The sequence below is a fragment of the Tenrec ecaudatus genome, chromosome 1, assembly GCF_050624435.1.
Source record: "Tenrec ecaudatus isolate mTenEca1 chromosome 1, mTenEca1.hap1, whole genome shotgun sequence".
Lineage (NCBI taxonomy): Eukaryota > Metazoa > Chordata > Mammalia > Afrosoricida > Tenrecidae > Tenrec > Tenrec ecaudatus.
The window spans coordinates 152,478,365-152,500,544 of NC_134530.1; the positions used below are offsets into that span (position 1 = coordinate 152,478,365).

Here is a 22,180-nt window from a genome sequence, read left to right on the forward strand (position 1 = left end):
TGACCGGCTGGACCCAACCCCTACACGTCCATACCAATCCAAGGGGACATAGAATCTAACCACCCCCTGAGTGTCCCAACCCCCAAGTGTCCATTTTCATGACTTCTTCTCCCTGCCTCTCCCAACACCACCATATTCGATCCACTACCCCATCCTCTTCTCTGCATACCCTAGAGCTGGGTCAGCATCTGCCACCTGGACCAGCCACGTGACACGGGCCCACTGTGCGTTCTGGTATGCACTGAAGGCAGAGTGACTTTTCAAAAACTAGAAGTCACTCTGCCACTGTGCTTCTTACTCTGCTCCGTGATTTCCTCTTGCTGTTGGATAAAGGGCACTACTGGGTTGTGTGTGGCCTGTCTGCTCTGAAGCCTACATACTTCCCCAGCATGGCCTTGTCTCTAACCTCTTGGTCTCTCTGTTTCAATCTCAACACGCTGATGGGCTTGCATTGAGCGGTGTTGAATTCTACCCCCACAAGCCAAGACTGTAAGGCTTATCACTGTATCATGCGTGTGCTTGCTCTGGTAAGGCAGCACTAAGAAATGGAGACAGGATGGTCCACATTTCCACCAATGCTTATGCCTGCTCCAGGGCTTTTGCCTCTGCCAGGAATACTCTCATCCTTGCCCAGGAAAGGCTGGGCCATCCTTCCAGTCCCCGTCAGTGGTGTTACTTCATGGAGACCTCCCCTGACCCTCCTCACCATAGCAAGACTCCACACCTCCCCTTCCCAACACTTCTCCCTGTGTCCGTCTGCAGTCATTCCCATGATGTCTTGATTTACATTCACTGAGTACATTCACTTCCATGGTGACTTGATTCTCCTGTAGTCTCTAGGAGAGAAGGAGTCATGTCTGACACATCTCGTGTAAGCCAGATGAATGAATGTGGAGGTACATTCCAGTTAGCTTTATATCTTCCACAAGGACCATCTGAACCGGTGGTTCTCAACCTGTGGGTCGAGACCCCTTTGGGGGTCAAACGACTCTTTCACAGGAGTCACCTAAGACCATCGGAAAACACACATTTCCGATGGTCTTAGGAACCAAGACACCGCTCCTCTATCCATCTCCAGGCGGGTCTGCCCACATGCAGATATGCCCACCTAAGAGTACCCGGCATGAAGACTGTTACCCAGGCTCCACCATGCTTCAAGACAAAATTTCATGTATTTGTCCTTAGAAATAAATATTTCACAACATATAATTACATATTGTTTTATAAGTCATCACTATGCTTTCATGATGTTCAATTTGTAACAATGAAAATATATCCTGCATATCAGATATTTACATGATTATTCATAACAGTAGCAAAATTACAGTGATGAAGTAGCAACAAAATAATGTTATGGTTGGGGGTCCCCATCACATGAGGACCTGCATGAAAGGGTCATTCCAGGAGGAAGGTAGAGAACCACAGCTCTGAACAGGAGGTCGTCAGCAGTTTGGAGCTCTCCCACTTGTGGCATCACCACCCCCACCCCACTGCCCTACAACCTGTCACCACTTGTGTTAGGCTGGGTTGACTAGAGAAGCCGATTCGGTGACCCTCATATGTGTGTGAGAAAGAGCTTCCTGTCAAGAAGTACTTATATATCAAGAAAACATCCCAGGCTGGTCCATCTCAAGTCTGTAAGTCCAATACTGGTCCACGAGTCCCTCTTCAGGCTCACACAGTCACGTGCAGTGACACGGGATGCAGGAAGATCGCTGGCTGGTGGGTGCGAAGTCACATGGATCCAAGGTCGGTGGGAGCAAGAAAGGGCTCCAGCAGCTCTCAGAGTCTGTAAGCAGGAAGGGAAAGGCAGAGAGAGGGGTGGAGGGGGGAAGGTTGCCAGGTTCCTCCTGACCGTATGTGAAGTCCACACCTACAGGAGACACCATCAGGCTGTGACCTGCTTGACAGGCTGGATACCACCCCTCCACATTCAGACGTCAAGTTGACATGAATTTATTTAATTACCACACCACTGATGTCAGAAATTGGACTAGCCACTCCCTAGTGTTTCAGTTGAGCCTTACCCTCGAGTTTTGCTCTTCTTCTATCATGCTATTGAGGGGGGCAGGTGCCCCTAACACCTGAATTTAGTCAAAAGTAGCATCTAGTCTTAAAACTCTCTCCTGAGGAAGAAGTACCCGAGCCACGAAAGAGTGTCCTGCAGTTGGAGGCTGGGATGTGGAGGGGGCTTGGGCAGCACAGGGAATGAACCCGGGGCTGCTGCCCCGCACTGAGCACTTCTTCCTGTCTGGAAAGCGCTCCGGTCCCATTTGCCAACACCCCTGACCATCCAGACCAGCTATACGAGATCGCACCTTGACAGACACTCTGAAACAGCAACAAGGAGATGAACTCTCACCGAGTTCCCTGCCATCAAGTCCGTTCCGAGTCACGGCAGCCTCCAGGACAGGGTAGGACTGTCCCTGTAGGGCTCTGGGACTGTGTGTCTTCACAGGGGTAGAAAGCCTCATTTTCTCCCTTGGAGCAGCTGGTGCTTTCGAACTGCTGACCTTGAAGTTAGCACAGCAACTTCTGACCCACTGAACCACCAGGGCTCCTTATGAGCAACTAAGGGGTCAGGAAACCAGATCCCTGGAAGCAGCGCAACCAGAGCACGATCAGAGAGCATGTTGATGTATTGTGCAGTAGCTAACTCATGTCACTGAGCAATTCATAGTACAAATTGTCAGATGGGGACCTAGCTTGCTGTGTAAAGTTTCACTGAAATGGTGAAGTATTATTTTTAAAATAAATCACCAGACATGCATCAGAGGCATGTGCGGGAGGCCTTTAGGCGCCTTCCCTAGCTAAGCAGACAGCTTTCTCCTCCTTTGAGCCATCCAGGCACTGTGTCCACACTTCCGCCATCGTTGGTTCCATTGCGCCGTACCACAGACATTTGCTCAGCACGTCTGTGATCGCTCTGAGCCAAGTCCTGGCTTCCACACCTCCATCTCCCCAGTGCCTGTCATCAGACCTGGCCATAGTCGGCAGGCCATCAGGTTGCAAGTTAAAGAAATCCACTTGATCCACTAGCTGAAGCAGAAAAGAAAGAAAGAAAAGCCCCTCTTGCTCACACATCTGGCTCTGGTCACACAGTCTCCAACACTGCAGTCTTGTGGGCCAACTTCTCCCAGAGAGCCACCTGGCAGATGTCCATTACACACTGGCATCACGAAGCATTCGAGAAACCGCAAGAGCGGAGGCTGAGAAGCAGGGTTGAAGGAAGACTAAGGAGAGAGGAGCAGAGCTGAAGGCCGTCTGAAGCCTCTGGGGGTCGTCCTGCTATTGTTATTGTTACCAGCCAGCAAGTCAAGTTCAGCTCAAGGCAACTTTATGTCTAACGAGACAGCCTCCTGACCATGGGTGGGTCGAAGTCCACTGTTGTGGGCATGGGGGTGGCACCTTCTAACCTAGGAGGCTCATCTGCTACCATGACACTTAGGAACCTTCTGTGGTGTAATCAGAAATGGTGGCTTGCCTTCCAGAATTCTAGCGGCCTGCCTGACACTGCTGGACATGGAACCAACAGATGGGAAGTGGTGAGACCTTCCTGGGGGGTTCAAATCCACCAGCCAGTGGGAATGCCTGTGCTGGGTCCCTGCTCTCCATTCCCCTCCTCACTCACTGTCTTTCCCTTGCACGGTCAGTTCAGGAAGCCATGGGACCTCTGTCTTGCACACCAAGATGGCATCAGGGTAGGGCTGGGCCGTTGACATGAGCCATTAGTGTCTCTGGCTGGCAGATAAGCTGCTGCTGCCTGCACACTGAGAACCATGGATGGAGGCAGATCCAGTCTCCAAGCCAAGACCAACGAAGACGCTTTTCCTCAAGTGGCCCTCGCTTTTTAATGGCCCAGATTTCTTTCGTTTTCCCAGTTAAAGGCTAACAAAGACTGAATCGAGTCTTTCAGCCGTTTTGTGGTCACCATTAATTTCATGGTCTTCTGCATTTATTAAGTCTTATTTCCTCTCCATAATCCCCTTTCCCCTTGGTATTTGTAAAAGCGCATCTCATTCCCTTTAATTGTGCTGGCTGGCCCGATCTACTTCTGATTTTCACCCGCCTTATCTTTTCCCCGAGACGCTTTAACTGACGCAGCATATTCTTGCTTTAGTTCCACCCGCCCCCCACCCCATACCCCCTTTTCCTCCACATCCGAGAATATATTTCTTTTTCCAAAGATCTTTCGCCTGAATGTGGGAAGCTGCACTGATTGTATATTGCTTTGCTTTCAGAAGAAGTGCTGGGTTGGGCTTTAATTATGGGCCCCCTCCTCTTCCCCAGGCGCCTCTCCCGAAGATTACCCACTTCCTTGTCAACAGCCAAGGCTGAGGAGGCCCAGGGAGCTTTTGGCCCTGAGCAGCAGGGATGCTTCTCCCCGGCTGTTTTACGGTGGAGCACAGGGAAACGAGGAAGGAGGAGAACTGGGCAGTCGGTGGGCTCGCTCTCAGCAGCAACGGGCAACAAAGCTCAGAGTCACAGCAGAAAAGTGGGCGTCTAGGAGGGTCCACGACTAGCCGTATGGACACTGACATCCTCTGGTCAAAGAGTGAATTCCACTCCTGGGTCTGATGGCCAACTTCACTGTTGTCCACTTGTGAGATGCAGAAAAGTGTCTCCCCAGGTTGTCCTGCTGCTTGCTAGTGCATTGCCTAGGAGGCCATCTGCTTAGATGTTATTTCTCTGAAGGCATCAGTCATCCTGAGCAATCAGATACCATTGTCTGTCCCACAGTAGGTGGGGACCACTCCCTGCTGATCAGGATAGTGGATTGTTTCCTTGAAGGAGAGCTCAGACAAGGTCAAGCCAACTCAAGGACAGCCAAGTTTAGGCTGCCATCTTGAATCTAGGATCCACCCATCTTGTCACATGTACCCCTAATTCTTCCTCTTCCTATTGTGTGTACGCCCCTAGCTCATCCCTTCCTGTCACATGCATGCCTATTGGACAGCCCCTTCCTATCCCGTATGTGGTTACCTGTAATCAGGAGGCCTTGCATATTTAAGCCTTGGTCAGAAATGTACTGGGGCTCCCTCTTCCCCACTGTCTGTGTGGGCCTGGCTGCTGAGATCATGGCCTAACCAGAGGTGAGCATGCTACCGTGAAATATGTCTGACTCCTTTCATTTCATCTTCTCTCCTATCTCTCCGGTTCTCTGTGATTTCATTATAATCTTTATATAACTGTACAATTGAGCTTACGGACCCTGTGGTTTACTCTAACATCCACTTCTCCATAGATGACGCCCTTCAGCACCATGATTAGAGTCCCTTCCAGTATTCTGCTTATTTTACGTCTTTCTTCTGCCTTGACTTGTCGCTGGTCATTCACACACGTTTAAAGATCAAACTTGTGGTCTCATCCCTTTGCATCCGAAACATTCTTTGGACCCTCCCTGGTTGCCACGTGCACGAACAGCATTCCCTAAACCACTCCCAAACTGCCCCCTAAAACATTTTCCCTTGGCCTGCACTCATTCCTACACTCAAAAATGAAACTCATGGCCATCGTAGATTGGCCACGTGTTGGGCTGCTAAGCACAAGGTCAGTGGTTCAAACCCACCAGCTGCTCCTGAGAGAATAATTGGGTTTTCTACTCTGGTGAAGGTTACAGCCTCAGAGACACATAGGGAGTGGTTCTTCCTGTTCCATAGGGGCACTGTGCGTCTGCTCACTATCATTCACAAATGACACATCTTTGATGTGGGCTTCCTTTGCATCTCCCCAGGAGGTCCTTATCCCACCTTCCATGGGGTGGGCCGCACTGGGGGTCTCATCACATCCAAGGTGCCCTTGTCCTCCGTTCGTTTGCCCATACCTCCTTCATGCACTGAGCCAGACCACTTTCTGTGAAACGGAGTCTGACTCAAGGTGACCCTGAGCATCGGGTTCAAACGGTGCTCCCCAGGGTTTCAGTCACTGATCTTTCCAAATCAGATCTCCAGGCCTTTCTTCTGAGGCCCCACTGGGTGTTCTTGGATTGTCAACCTTTCAGTGAGAAGCTGAGGGTGTTAACCATTTGCACCACTCAGGGATTCTCCCACGGGATGTAAGCCAACTCTAGGAATGGGGCATGTGCTGTCGACGTAGCCCAATGTAATTCCATGACTCCAACCCACAGAGGTGGGCAGGCGATTGGGTTCAAAGTGATGAGATGGCAGAGGGCACTTACTGGAAACTTGTCAGGAAAAATGGCTTCCTGGCTCTTCTGAGGGAACCTCTGGGAATGATCTTCCTTCTCTCACCCTTTCCTCCCCTCCTGGACATGAACAGGAACCATGTGGGGCTGGCCTGTCCTCTAGCACACTTCACAGCCCTCTGTCTTAGGATGAGGCAGAGAAAAGGGACAGAAAGAAGCTCAGTCTTAAATGACATTGTTAGTGAGCCGGACCATGCTAACCCAGCAGCCCCTGCCACCTATGGACATCCAGGGGCAGACACAAAGACATCCTCTTTCCTGTGTCCACTCCTGTGAGAGTGCTCGCGACGGATGGTCAGATTTTCTGTCTGCTTGGCAGATGGTCCCTAGGGGGAGGTAGGGGTGGAGACTGACCTCTTGGTCAGGTTGGATCCTGGTGATGCTGTTTTTTTTAAACTTTTATTTTTTTAAATCATTTTATTGGGGCTCATACAACTCTTATAACAATCCATACATTCATCAATTGTGTAAAGCATATCTGTACATTCATTACCCTCATCATTCTCAAAACACTTGCTCTCCACTTAAGCCCTGGCATCGGGTCCTCATTTTTCCTTTCCCTCCCCGCTCCCCCTTCCCTCATGAACCCTTGATAATTTATAAATTATTATTTTGTCATATCTTGCCCTGTCCAACATCTCCCTTCACCCACTTTTCTGTTGTCCATCCCCCAGGGAGGAGGTCACATGTAGATCCTTGTAATTGGCTCCCCCTTTCTAACCCACCCTCCCTCCACCGTCCCAGTATCGCCACTCACACCACTGGTCCTGAAGGGATCATCGGCCCTGGATTCCCTGTTTCCAGTTCCTATCTGTACCAGTGTACATCCTCTGGTCTAGCCAGATTTTCAGGGTAGAATTGGGATCATGATAATGTGTGTGGAGGAGGGGGGGGCGGGGAAGGAAACATTTAGGAAGTAGACGAAAGTTGTATTTTTCATCGTTGCTGTATCGCACCCTGACTGGCTCATCTCCTCCCCGAGACCCTTCTGTAAGGGGATATCCAGTGGCTTACAAATGGACTTTGGGTCTCCACTCAACACATACACACCCCTCATTCACTATGGTAAGATTTTTGGTTCTGATGATGCCTGATAACTGATCCCTTCAACACCTCATGATCATAAAGGCTGGTGTGCTTCTTCCATGTAGGCTTTGTTGCTTCTGAGCTAGATGGCTGCTTGTTTACCTTCAAGCCTTTAAGACCCCAGATGCTATATCTTTTGATAGCCAGGCACCATCAGCTTTCTTCACCACATTTGCTTATTCACCCACTTTGTCTTCAGCGATTATGTTGGGAAGGTGAGCATCATAGAATGCCAATTTAATAGAAGAAAGTATTCTTGCATTAAGGAAGCACTTGAGTGGAGGCCCAATGTCCTTCTGCTACCTTAATCCTAAACCTATAAATATATGCATATAGATCTATCTCCCCATCCTCATATATAAATATATTTGCATATGTACATGTCTTTATCTAGACATCTACAAATGCCTTTTAACTCCCAGCGCTTTCCTCTATTTCCTTCAGCTTTCCTCCTGTCCCACTATCATTCTCAGTCCCCACCAGAGTTTCAGCAATTCCTCTTGGTTACATTACCCTTGATCATGCCCTACCAGGCTGCCCACAGCCTCCTCACCACTGATTTGGATACTTGTTCCCTTATCTCTGGGTTTGTTAACACCACTGCCTTCCCCCCACCTCCCCTTCTCCCATGTCCTCCTGGAACTGTCGGTCCTGTTGTTTTCTCCTCTAGATTGTTCATCCAGCCTATCTTATTTAGACAGACCTGCGGAGATAATAACATGCACAAAAACAAGACAAAACCAAGTAACAATATACAACAAAACAACAACAAACCAATGACAAAAAACAAAACACAACAAGAAAGAAAAGCCTGTAGTTAATTGAAGGATCGTTTGTTGGCCTTTAGACTGTTTTCCAGTGCAATCTGTTGGAGCACCATGCCCTGACCCCAAAGTTCACCTTCAACATTCCCTGGGGACCTCGTCGCTCCATTCCCTTGATGTTCTGTTTCACCCCCTTAGTGTTTTGCCTCAGTGTGGCGGGATCAGATCAGGTGCAATTCCCACACTGTGTCTCTGGTGTTGTCCCCTGTAGGGCTATGGGTCAGTGACGGGTGTCATGTCTCATCGTGGGGCTGGCCATGTGGTCCTCTCTGTGGACTGGCTGCTCTAATAGGGAACATCGTTCTCAAGGCCTGGTGGGCCAGGATGTGCTCCACTCTCTCCTCCTTCCGCTTCATCTGTTCTGATCAGATATGTCCCTCTCCTGGAGCTGCAGATTCAATGCCATCCTTTGAAATAAATTCTTCTGGGGGAGGGACAGGTGTCCACTTAGTAGTTGGGATTGGGCCCATCCTCCCAGACCTCTTTACTGGTTCCCTACTCCATGCCGGCATGTTACATTTACATCTCGGAGTACTGAGTTGAAGTCTGGTCCCTCTTTCCTTGTGGAGATATAAACAATACCCTCCCCTTGGGTGGGTTAGTGCCCTGTGCCCCACTACCCATTTCTTTTTTATTATTATTTTTTCCTTTCCCCACCCCTTTTTAGTTGTCTACCTTGTGTATCCCGGTATTTAGTGTGACCCCTGCCATATTACCTGGTCCTCACCCCAGGAATGTTTGTATACAGTAGTTTTTTTCCCTATGCCCCTTTTGCATTTTTTTGTTTTCCTTTTGAATTTTTAAAAAAAGCTTACGTCAGCAGATTCATGTTGTACTTGTCCTTTTGTGCCTGACTTACTTTGCTTAGCATGATTTCTTCCAGTTCTTCCCATGCTGCGATGTGCTTCATACGTTCACCACTGCTTTTTAGTGATGCGTAGTACTCCACTGTATGTATGTACCACAGCTTTTTAATCCACTCGTCAGCTGATGGAAATTTGGGTTGTTTTAACTCCTTGCCATTGTGAACTGTGCCACAATGAACATTGGAGCACAGATGTCTGGCCTTGGTTTGTTTCTTGCCTCTTCTGGGTATATGCTCAGTAGGAGAATTGCTGGGTCATATGGTAACTCGATTTCCATCTGTTTTAGATATCACCAGATCAATTTCCACAGTGGTCGTACATACTTACAGGTCCACCAGCAGGTGATGCCTTTTTATAAGAGACATTGAGCCTTTCTTCTGCTTTGCCTTCCTGCTGGACTGGGTCTTATGTCTCGAGTCTGAGGCTGGCGGCCCTGGGAGCTGTTGACCCTTTGTCATGTTCTGGTGGACTTTGGAACCATATGGCTCTGTCCCCACCAGCCCGGAGTCTCCCAGCTTCCCATTTCATCTTCCTGCTTCTTCCACCTGCAGCCTCGTGAGTTGGAGGGTCTCCAACGAGCACCCGACTCCCGGGCTCGAGGGGGACTAGGTTCTTACGCCTTCTTGAGAGGAAGTTCTTTCTCATACGTGGATCTGAGTGTCTCTGGGTTTGTTTCTCCAAAAAACTCAGCCTAGCATATGTGTCTTCCTTCTTTGTGCAACTAAATGCAGCCAACCAACGCCCTGTTCTGTGGCCAGTGAAAACCTCCTAAGAATAACCGAACCAAGCCAACAGCCCCCAATCAAACAGAACCAGCCCCATGGCCATCAAGTTCATTCTGACCCATGGTTACCCTGTGCCGGGTCAGAGACCACGGATATTTCAAGGGAGCAGACAGCTTCATCTTTTTCTCATGGAGTGCCTGGGGGAGTTGAACTACCAATGCTACAGTGAGCAGCCCAGTGCTGGACCCTGTACCATCGGCGCTCCTTGCAAACGCTACCAATCATGAAACCTTGTCTGAGATGTTGCCTTGCTTGCAGGGCACATCAGGATGGACGCATGGCTGGAGAAAGGCATCAGGTTTGGTCAAGTATGTGGAGGGCCGTAGAAGGCGAGGAGACCCCTCAATGAGACGGGATGGTTACCGTGACCAAACAGTCGGCTCAAACACACCAGAAATGATGAAAACAGAGTCAGGCAGGGCAGCATGGCAGTCTGCTCTTCAGGGCATCTCTGAGAGTTTGAGCTACTACCAACAGAAAGCTGCCCCCGGAGAGGTTGGCACATGATGGAAAGAGTGCATGATCGAATGAGCAACTTCCTGATTTGGAGGAAGGTGCCGGGAGCTGGGTTTATGCTATGTGAAGCCGACAGTGTCCTAACACAGTGTTCCCTCGATGTTTGCTGAAAACCTAATGGTGCCCGGCTATCAAAATACACAGCGTCTGGGGTCTTAAAGGCTTACAGATAAACAAGCAGTCATCATCTAGCTCAGAAGCATCAAAGCCCATATAGAAGAAGCACACCAGCCTGTGTGATCATGAGGTATCAAAGGGATCAGGTATCAGACATCAAAGAGCAAAAAAATCATATCATTGTGAATGAGGGTGAGTGCAGAGTGGAGATTCAAAGCCCATCTGTAGGCAACTGGACACCCCCTTATGGAAGAGTCTTAGGGAGGAGATGAGCCAGTCAGGGAGCAGGGTAGCAACAATGAAACATCTAATTTTCCTCTAGTTCTTAAATGCTTCCCCCCACTATCATGATCCCAATTTTACCTTATAAATCTGGCTAGACCGGAGGATGTACATTGGTACAGATAGGAACTGGAAACACAGGGAATCCAGGGAGGGTGATCCCTTCAGGACCAGTGGTGAGAGTGGTGATACCGGGAGGGTGGAGTGAGGGTGGGGTAGAAAGGGGAAACCAATTACAATAATCTACATATAACCCCCTCCCTGGGGGATGGACAACAGAAAAGTGGGTAAAGGGAGATGTAGGACAGTGTATGATATTACACAATAATAATAATTTATGAATTATAAAGAGTTCATGAGGGAGGGGGAGTGGAGAGGGAAGGAGAAAAATGAGGAGCTGATATTAAAGGCTCAAGTAGAAAGAAAATATTTTGAGAATGAGGATGGCAACAAATGTACAAATGTGCTCGACACAATGGATGGATGTATGGATTGTGATAAGAGTTGTATGAGCCCCCAATAAAATGATTTTAAAAAGTTATTCTTAAAACAACGCCCCCAAAAAAAGATTTGTTGAAGAAATTGTAAAATAATGTGTTTTTTAAAACTTTAAAATAAAAATACAATTTGTAAAATTATCGTAGTGGTATAAAAATTTAAAAAAAGAAAACCTTAGCTTTGATAGGTATGGTAGTTATATAACCTGGTGTCAATAGGAGGATTAAGAATGAAGGGTGGAGTTTAGCCTGTCAATTGAATCGCAGCCTGATGACCTCATTTGGAGGCGCTCAGGAGATACTTAGTTCGTTGGAAGCAGAACACAGGCTTGATCCCTAAGAGACTCTCTACTGACAAGACATGTCATCTACACTGATGGCAGCGAGAGCCCTGTAGCTGGAGGAGCCATGTGGAGCCCCACACCAGCGCTGAGATGCTTACACCACCTCTGGATCCACAAGACTGTCCACCCACTGGCCTGTGATCATCCTGCATTCGGTGTCAATGCATGTGTTTCATGTGGCTGCAGAGGGCTTATAGATTGGTATCGGACGTAGGGGCTAATATCAGACTTATGGACTTGATCTGGCCCGGGCTGGGATAGTTTCTCAATATTCAGTTGCTCTTGTATAGAAAGCTCTTTCTTATACACATACGAGTGTCTATGAATTTGTTTCTGTCCTCCACCCAGACTAGCCCAGTAGGGGTTCTAAGTGAGATGCTCCTGGAACAGTAGCAATAATACTGAGAAGGGACTGTTCCTCTTGAACCCCAAGTTATTGTGCAAGTCCGTGCTCCCTGAGATGCATTGGTTTTGTAAGACAAGCAGGCCGAGTCCTCCCCCTGCCTCCCTCCCCCCTCCCCCATTACAAGGAGGGTAATGGGTGGTTTGGAGGCTGAGGCAACACGGCAGGCAAAGCCCACTCAGCTCGGCCCACTCAGCTCTTCCCTCCTCCCGTTTGTGCATCTTGTCCACACAGCTCTGCTGCCTCTTCCTGGGCGCTCACCCCAGCCCCAGCCCCGGGAGGGGCTATAAAAGGCAGTTCCATGTGCTCTCTATTTATCTAACAGTTCCAATTCCCTCTTCTCCGAAAGCCAATAACATTCTGAATTTTTCCCACATGAGATAGCGGGCAGATTGGGAAAAAGAAAAGTAAGCATATGGCTCTCAGGAAATCAAATCTGCTTTGTGAGATAATCTCCAGGCTGCCCCCCCCAACCCCCCCCCCACCCGCACGGAAGCCCAGCACAACCCCATCCCCCACCCCCGCCCCCAACTACCCTTTACTGGTCGGAAAGGGGAAGACAGCCGAACGCGGCCTCCAGCTGCCGTGATGCATCTCCCCCAAACCCTCCTGCAGCCCCCCTTTCCAGGGTGGGTGTTCCTTCCCCAGCTATTCCCCACGGAGGACATTAACTCCCATTTTACTCCCTTTCCCCTCGCTGCGCACCGCGATGTACTCACCAACCCCCGTGGGCGCGCACAGACCGATTGGGTTTCACGCGTAATAGATAAAACAGCAGGGACTTCTAGTCAGAAAACGTTTCCAGGCAGCAAAAGACCGCAGAAAAACCACAAAGCTACCAATACGGTTCAAGGCTTATTCATAAACACTTGGTACAAGTTTGGCATGAGACACCCATGCCGTCCCCCACCCCCACCCCAGAGAGGCATGTTTGGTGACACGTTTACCAAAGCAGCCTCCAGGGGGAGGAGGCCCTCCCTATCCGGGGACCTCATGCTGAGCTCATCACTTATAGCAGTGGCATCGGGTGACTGTGGACTGGAAATGGCTGCTTGGGGTTTGTTTATTTATTTATTTTTCCTAATCACAAAACTCAAGTGACCCTGCTCTGGCTTGCTGCAAGGAGTATTGTGTTTTTGTTTGCTTTCTTTTTTTTTTTTAATTGCTGCAAATTCTTTGCCATGCTTCCCACCAAGATGAGCCCCTGAATCCGGGTGCTATGGTGGAAGCAGGGCTATACGATTCCTAAGACCAGGTCACGAATGGTTACGTACCTTCTGCCTGCTCCTTCTGGAAGCCTTGCTCTCAGGAGGCACCGGCTCAGAAGGAAGCAGCTCTCTGGGGACAAGTCCTGGCTCCACGGATGGGCCGTGTGGGAGCTCTCCCAGCGACAGCCCCAGCCTGTCCCTCCCTCTGCTCCTCCCAACCAGGCCCCAGGCCCAAGGGTGAAGGCGCCCTCTTGGAGAGGCACCCTGCAGCCCTAGCACCTCCAGCTACCTGCTTATCCAGTTACCCAGCCATCGGGAGTCCTCTGTCAGAGGCTGCGGGCATCTGCTGGTCAGAGAAGCGCCATCCCTGCAGAGCCTAAGGCTATAAAAGAAGGTGGTGGTGAGAAATACAGCATGCTGTATACCAAGCTGCATTGTAGCACCGTTCACTAGAGCCCCCCAAATCTAAATGCCCGTCAACAGATTAATGCTAAGTAAAATGTGACGTAGCCCTCCAAAGGCACAGTACACAGACCGCTTCCCAGAAAGGCAGTCTGGATGCGCCACACAATGTGAATGAGCCTTCAAAGCACTGTACTCGGCGAAATCAGTCGGACACAGAAGGAGAGAGTCCATGATCCTTGCCCATCCTTTCTTCTCTTTCTCCACCACTTGGCTGTCAACTTGGCATGCTGTGGTGTCTCGTGTGCTGCTGTGATGCTGGAAGCTAAGTTACCGGTATTTCAGATAAAAGCAGGATCACCCAAAATGAGCAGACTACTAAGAAACAATAGGCGGAGGATTTAGTCATCAACCCCCCTACGGAGAGCATCAAAGCATCACCAGATACGGAAACCCTCGTGCATGGAAGCAGAACACTGTCAGAGTCCAGCTGTGACCATGAGTCTCTCCCACCTGAATTTTGAGAACATCTCAAGGACAGATTTGAGTCACTAAATACTAACAACAGAAGACCTCATGAGCCGTGGGAAGACATCGAGAACATCATACATGAGGAACACAAAAGGTCATTAAAAAGGGGGAACTGGGGGGAGAGGAAGTGGTGGTAACAAACCCAGGGGCAAGGGAACAAGAAGTGATCCAAATAGGTGGTGAGAAGGGTGTGGGAAGCCTGGTAGGGTGTGATCAAGGGAAATGTAACTGAGAGGAATTACTGAAACCCAAATGAAAGCCAAGCATGATAGTGGGACAAGAGGAAAGTAAAAGGAAATAGAGGAAAGAACTAGGAGGCAAAGGGCATTTATAGAGATCTAAATACAGGCATGTACATATGTAAATATATTTATCTTTGAGGATGGGGAAATAGATTTATGTGCATATATTTATAAGTTTAATATTAAGGTAGCAAATGGACATTGGGCCTCCACTCAAGTACTCCATCAATGGAAGAATACTTTGTTCTATTAAACTGGCATTCCATGATGCTCACCTTCCTGACATGATTGCTGAAGACAAATGGTTGCATAAGCAAATGTGGCGAAGAAAGCTGATGATACCCGGCTAGCAAAAGATATAGCATCTTGGGTCTTAAAGGCTTAAAGGTTAACAAGTGGCCATCTAGCTCGGAAGCAACAAAGCCCACATGGAAAAAGCACACCAGCCTGTGCGATCACGAGGTGGCGAAGGGATCAGGTATCAGGCATCATCAGAACAAAAGAATCATACCATTGTGAATAAGGGGAGTCTGGAGTAGGAACCCAAAGCCCATCTGTAGGCAACTGAATATCCCCTTATGGAAGGGTCGCAGGGAGAAGATGAGCCAGTCAGGGTGCAGTATAGCAATGATGAAACATACAACTTTCGTCTAGTTCCTAAATGCATCCTCCCCACCCACTATCATGATCCCGATTCTACCTTATAAATCTGGCTAGACCAGAGGATGTACACTGGTACAGATAGGAACTGGAAACACAGGGAATCCAGGGTGGATGATTCCCTTCAGGACCATTGGTGAGAGTGGTGATACCGGGAGGGTGGAGGGAGAGTGGGGTAGAAAGGGGGAACCGATTAAAAGGATCTACATAAAACCTCTTCCCTGGGGGATGGACAACAGAAAAGTGGGTGAAGGGAGATGTCGGAAAGTGTAAGATATGACAAAATAATAATTTATAAATTATCAAAGGTTCATGAGGGAGGGGGGAGCAGGGAGGCAGGGGGGAAAATGAGGAACTGATGCCAGGGGCTTACGTGGAGAGCAAATGTTTTGAGAATGATGAGGTTAACGAATGTACAAATTTGCTTTATATAATTGATGTATGCATAGATTGTGATAAGAGTTGAATGAGCCCCCAATAAAATGATTTTTAAAATCCCGAGGCACCCCCCCCAAGAAAAAAAGAAAAGATCAGCATGGATGTCAGAAGAGACTCTGAAACGTGCACGTATCACAGAGTAACTTAGGTAAATGTAAGAAATGATGAAGTCAAAGAGCTGAACAGAAAATTCCAAAGGGCAGCTTGAGAAGACAAAGAAAACTATTACAACGAATGTGTAAAGACCTAGAGTTAGAAAACCAGAAAGGAAAAACATGCTTGGAATGTCTTAACCTGAAAGAACTAGAGAAAGCATTGGAGTCTCGAGTTTCAAAAGTGAAAGAATTTAGGTGCAAAATACTGAAAGACAGAAACAAGGTAGTAACAACACACAGTTGCTGTACCAAAGAGAGCTCATGGAATTCAACTACATCAAGAGGTAGCATATGATCAAGAACCAGTGGTACGGAGAGAAGAAGTTCAAGCTATACTGAAGGCATTAGTCCCAGACAAGGCTCCGGAAATTGATGGACTGCCCACTGAAATGTTTCAACAAGCCTGTCAAGCATTGGAAGCACTCACTCGTCTATGCCAAGAAATTTGGAAGATAGCTACTTGGCCAATTGACTGGAAGAGATCCATATTTGTACCTGTTGCAACAAAAAGTGATGCAACAGAATCGAAAAGTTATATAGAACAAATCATTAATAGCATATGCAAGTAAAATTCTGCTGAAGATCATTCGACAACGGTGGCAGTAGGGCATTGACAGCCGCTAGAAATTCCGGCTGGATTCAGAAGAGGATGTGGAGCAAGGGATATCATTGCTGATAGCAGGTGGGTCTTAGCTGAAAGCAGAGAACACTAGAAAGGTGTGTGCTTGTGTTTTATTGACTCTGCAAAAGCATTCAGCTGTGTGGACTATAACAAATTATGGATATCTTTGAGAATAATGGGAATTCTAGAACACTTCATTGTGCTCATGAGCAGCCTGAACAAAGGAATACGGTGCATGGTTGTGTCGGGGTTGTATTCTCTCACCATGCTTACTCAGTCTTTATGTTGAGCAAATCATTGGAGAAGCTGGGTCGTATAAAGGAGAAGGGGGCACTAGGATTGAGGATGGCTTAGTCACAGCCCACGATGTGCTGATGGCACAACCTTGCTTGCTCAGAGTGGGAAGAACTCGCAGCATTTGCCGCTGAAGATCAAGGGGCGCAGCCTTCAGGATGGACTGCAGCTTAACGTAAAGAAAACCCAAATCCTCACAACTGGACCAATAGGCAGCATCATGATAAATAGAAAAAGACTCACGTTGTCAAGGATTTTTAACTTGCTTGGATCCATAATCAATGCTCACGGAAGCAACAACCAGAGGATCAAAAGACACATCGTGTTAGGGAACACTGCTGCACAAGACCTCTCTAAAGGATTTTCTCTAAAGATGAAGGTGCTGCACCATGAACAATGAAAGCAGAAGCAGAATCAGTGTGTTGGAATTGTGGTGCTGGAGAAGAATACTGAAAGTCCTGTCGACTGCCAAAAGAACAACCCAACCTGTCTAGGAAGAAGTACAACCAGAATGCTCCTTCAAAGCAAGGGCGACGAGACGCCGTCTCATGAATTTTGGACGTATTATCAGCGGAGACCAGTAGGGGGCGTCATAAAAGAGGAAAGTCCTCAAGGAGATGGATGGACACGGTGGCAGCAACGATGGCTCAAACAAGAACAATGGTGAGGATGGCGGAGCACCAGGCAGTATTTGGCTCTGCTGTACACGGGGTCACTGGGAGTTGGTACAGACAGGATGGCCCCCAAAACACCTATTTCTAAGGAGTGTGAACCTTTATTTATGTTTGCATAAAGAAATTTCATTATTTTTTGCTGTGTCTCTCTTTTTTGGGGGGGTTTTAAACATTTTATTAGGGGCTCATACAACTCTTATCACAATCCATACATATACATACATCAATTGTATAAAGCACATCCGTACATTCTTTGCCTTAATCATTTTCTTTTTTTTCTTTACATTTTATTAGGGGCTCATACAACTCTTATCACAATCCACACATATACATACATCAATTGTATAAAGCACATCCGTACATTCTTTGCCCCAATCATTCTCAAAGCATTTGCTCTCCACTTAAGCCCTCTGCATCAGGTCCTCTTTTTTTCCCCCTTCCCTCCCCGCTCCCCCCTCTCTCATGAGCCCTTGATAATCCACAGATTGTTATTTTGTCCTATCCTATATCTTGCCCTATCCGGAGTCTCCCTTCCCCCTCTTCTCTGCCGTCCATCTCCCAGGGAGGAGGTCACATGTGAATCCTTTTAATCAGTTCCCCATTTCCAACCCACTCACCCTCCACACTCCCAGCCTCGCCCCTCACACCTCTGGTCCTGAAGGTATCGTCCACCCTGAATTCCCTGTGCCTCCAGCTCCCATATGCACCAGTGTACAATCTCTGCCCTATCCAGTCCTGCAAGGTAGAATTCGGATCATGGTAGTTGGGGGGAGGAAGCATCCAGGATCTGGGGGAAAGCTGTGTTCTTCATCGGTACTACCTCGCACCCTGACTGACCCGTCTCCTCTCCTAAACCCCTCTATGAGGGGATCTCCAGTGGTCGACACTTGGGCCTCGGGTCTCCACTCTGCACTTCCCCCTTTATTCACTATGGTATAAATATACACACACACACATACACACACACACATATATATACATACATACACACATATATTTATATATTCTTTTTTTTGCATGATGCCTTATACCTGGGCTCTTTTTTAAAACTTATTTTCGCCCTCTCCCTTTTCTTCCCCCCTCTTCCCAGCCTCCCCATAAGCATCAATGTCTGCTTCTTTTATCTTTTCATTTCATTTTCCCATGAACCTTTTGAAGCCCCCTTAGACTGTAAGATCTCCCTCACACGAGACAGGCAAACATGTAGAAACCAAACATTGTCGGTGGTTACCGGGGGGAGGGAAGGGGGCAGCGAGTGTCTGTTAATAGTGGTATACAAGGCAAGAAAAATGTGCTCACAAGGTCTGAGGGCCCAGTCCCAATCCCAACTACGTGGACAGCTGTCCCCCCAGAAGAATTCACTTTAGAGGACAGCACTGAAGCTGCAGCTCAGGGAGAGGGACATGTCTGATCAGAGCACACGGGAGCAAAGGAAGGGGGAGGAAGAGAGAGTGGCACACATCCTGGCCCACCAAGCCTTGAGGACAAATATCCCTACCCAGAGCAGCCAATGCACAGAGAGGACCATATGGCCGGCCCCACTATGAGACACGACATCCCTCACTGACCCATTGCCCTATGGAGGACAACACTGGAGACACAGTATGGGAATTGTGCCCGATCTGACCCCACCACAACGAGGCCAACCACTAAGGGTGTGCAACAGAACAGTAAGGAGAACAGAGCAAGGAAGTCCTGAGGGAACACCAAAAATAGACTTTGGGGCCAGGGCTTGGCACCCCATCACACTTGACCGGAAACACTCCTAAAGGTCAACAAACAGACCTTGAACTATTTACAGGCTTTTCTTTCTTTCTTTTTTTGTCATTGGTTTCTTGTTGTTGTTTTGCTCTGTTTGTTTTTGTGCATATTATTATCTCTGCAGCTCTATCTAGATAAGACAGGCTGGATAAACACTCTGGAGGAGAAAACAATGGACTGCTGGTTCTGGGGGGACATGTGAGAGGGGGAGGTGAGGGAAAGGAAGTGGGTGTTAGCAAACCCAGGGACAATGGAACAAGTGATCCAAAATCGGTGGTGAGGAGGTTGTGGGAGGCCTGGTAGGGCTTGATCAAGGGCCATGTAACTGAGAGGAATTACTGAAACCCAAATGAAGGCTTAGCATGATAGTGACATAAGAGGAAAGTAAAAGGAAATAGAGGAAAGAACTAGGAGGCAAAAGACATTTATAGAGGTCTGAATACAAGCATGTACATAGATAAATATATTTTATATAATGATAGGGAAATAGATTCATGTACATATATTTGTGTGTTAAGTATTAAGGTAGCAGATGGACATTGGACCTCTACTCCAGTACTCCCTCAACACAAGAACAGTTTGTTCTAATAACCTGGCATTCTATGATGCTCAGCTTCCTGACACAATCGCTGAAGACAAAATGATGCATAAGCAAATGCAGTGAAGAAAGCTGGTGGTGCCCGACTAGCAAAAGATAAAGCATCTGGGGTCTTAAAGGCCTGAAGATAAACAAGCGGCCATCTAGCTCAGAAGCAATAAAGTCCACATGGAAGAAGCACACCAGCCTGTGTGATCATGAGGTGTTGAAGGGATCAGATATCATGCATCAAAGAACGAAAGATCATATCATTGTGAATTAAGGGGTACGCGGAGTGGGGACCCAAAGCCCATCTGTAGGCTACTGGACATCCCCTTATGGAAGGGTCGCAGGGAGAAGATGAGCCAGTCAGGGTGCAGTGTAGCAATGATGAAACATACAACTTTCCTCTAGTTCCTAAATGCTTCCTCCCCACCCACTATCATGATCCCGATTCTACATTACAAATCTGGCCAGACCAGAGGATGTACACTGGTACAGATAGGAACTGGAAACAGGGAATCCAGGGTGGATGATCCCTTCAGAACCAGTGGTGAGAGTGGTGATACCAAGGAGGGTGGAGGGAGAGTGGGGTAGAAAGGGGGAACCAATTATAAGGATCTACATAGAACCTCCCCTGGGGGATGGACAACAGAAAAGTGGGTGAAGGGAGATGTCAGAAAGTGTAAGATATGACAAAATAATAATTTATAAATTATCAAAGGTTCATGAGAGAGGGGGGAGTGGGGAGAGGGGGAAAATAAGATGCTGATGCCAAGGGCTCAAGTAGCAAGCAAATGTTTTATGATGATGATGGCAACAAATGTACAAATATGCTTGACACAATGGATGTATGTATGGATTGTGATAAGAGTTGTACGAGGTCCAATAAAATGATTTAAAAAGTAGATACCAATAAAATTACATTAGTTGAGGCATCAAAAAAAGGAAAAAAAGAAAGAAAGAAAGAAAAGGTGCTCACAATAGTTGATACAGGAAGATGGCCGCCAGGGTTGATGAGTTAAACATGGAAAGGTTGCTCAGTTAGCAAATGTTTGGTCATGCATATCTTTACCGCAATAAAAAAAAAGTCCTTGAAAAAACCAAAACAAAACACTTTTTTTTTACAAAGTGGAAAGAGGGGGGGTGGTGGTTGCTTTATGCTGGTAAGCCAAGCTGGGTAGCTGTGCAGCAAGGGATGGACTCACATCCGGGGGGCCCCTGGGTGTTATCAGCTGAAGAACAACCTGAAGTCGCATCCAAGAACAGACCCCCTCAGATGCCCCCTGAGCTCACCTGCTCATACCTCACTCTGATCTATAGTTGAAGTGCAGAAGGGGGTCCCCTAACATTCCTTCAGACTCTACAGAAACAACTCTAGCCACCAGCACCAAGCGCTTCTGCTCTGAACCAAGCCTCCCAGGAGTTCCTGCCTGGCCTGCTGGCTCGCCTGCGTTCTACTACGCACTCGCTGCACCACAGCCACACTGGCCTCCTCTCTGCCCCAGACACCTCAGGGCCTTTGCACATTCTGTTCCCCCTGCAGGCAATGCTCTTCCTCGTTTCCCTGCCCTTCGGCCTCAGTCCCATGAGCTCAGGGAGCCCTTCCTCACATCCTTTCTAGAAAGGCAATCCCCAAGCCCCAGCCTGCGCTTTCACTTTCCTGCCGGATTATTCTCCTTACAGCCTGTACCAGCTCATTTGTTCATCTGGTTCACTGTCAGACTGGACTGTAGATTCCATGGAGACAAGACATGCCCCCATGCCTAGTCCAGGACTCCCCATGAAGAAAGCAGGCAGCTTAATAAAGGAAGATTGCACCACGCCGCTTTGGCTTGGCTATTACCCTGACTACCAGGAAATAAAGGTCTCTCCCTGGCATAGCACTCTCGACAGATATTTGTTACATGAATACATGGGAGAAATGGAGAAAGAGCATCACATGGCTGCTTTACGAAAAACACCAAGTGTTGGATTCTTCCTGCTGCCCTCTCTCCCATCCTGCTACCAAGGTCGGGGGAATGATTAATGCGCCCGCGGCCAGCCGAATAGAGTCCACCCAGAAACACTGTGGCAGAAAGGCTTGGAGATCCAGATCCTAAACCCCAGCCTTGCAAATGCACACTGAAGGCGCTCCACAGCCACTAGGGCCTCCCCTCACAGTCCGCCCCTCTGTATGCAGAACGAGGGCATGCGTTCCCCTAGCACACAGACATTTACCTGCGTCTGAGCTTCACTGCCGCAGAGAGATGTTTCCTAAGGACTTCTTTATGAACGTACACATGTCTGACTCTTAAGGGCCAGGTCAGGCTCTGCCTCTCCCAGCCGGAACCCCACTGGTCTCCAGCATTTGCCCAGAGCTGGTCTGCGACGCCTCCCACTGGTCCTGGGGGGCTCCGTCGTCCATCAGAGTTCCCTGGGGAAGCAGGGGCCACCATGAGTTGTCCATGTTCATGGCCCTAGCACCCCTGGTCTGGAGGGGCCTACAGTTACAGATGGTGTGGGAGTTTCCGGCCTTTGTTGAGAAAGAGAGGTAGCAGAAGTCCAGGCTGTGGATGAATTCTGCCAGATTCTGAGAGTTACTCTCACAGCGACAGAACTAACGGATGCACTCTGGTAACAGTCGAAAGAACACAGGTTTAGGGGTTGGAGAACCTGGTTTCATGATCTGACTAACCTCCGTGTGTTGAA

At 48.2% G+C, this 22,180-nt stretch overlaps 1 long non-coding RNA gene across 1 annotated transcript; it reads right to left on the reverse strand.

Moving 5' to 3' along the window:
* Window positions 1-1,285: 1,285 nt before the first annotated feature.
* LOC142437014 (uncharacterized) lies at window positions 1,286-12,846 on the reverse strand. The gene is made up of 3 exons (XR_012782177.1): window positions 12,645-12,846; window positions 6,179-6,324; window positions 1,286-1,789 (listed from the first exon to the last, which is right to left on the reverse strand). It is a non-coding gene; the product is annotated as an uncharacterized LOC142437014 (long non-coding RNA).
* Window positions 12,847-22,180: the final 9,334 nt, after the last annotated feature.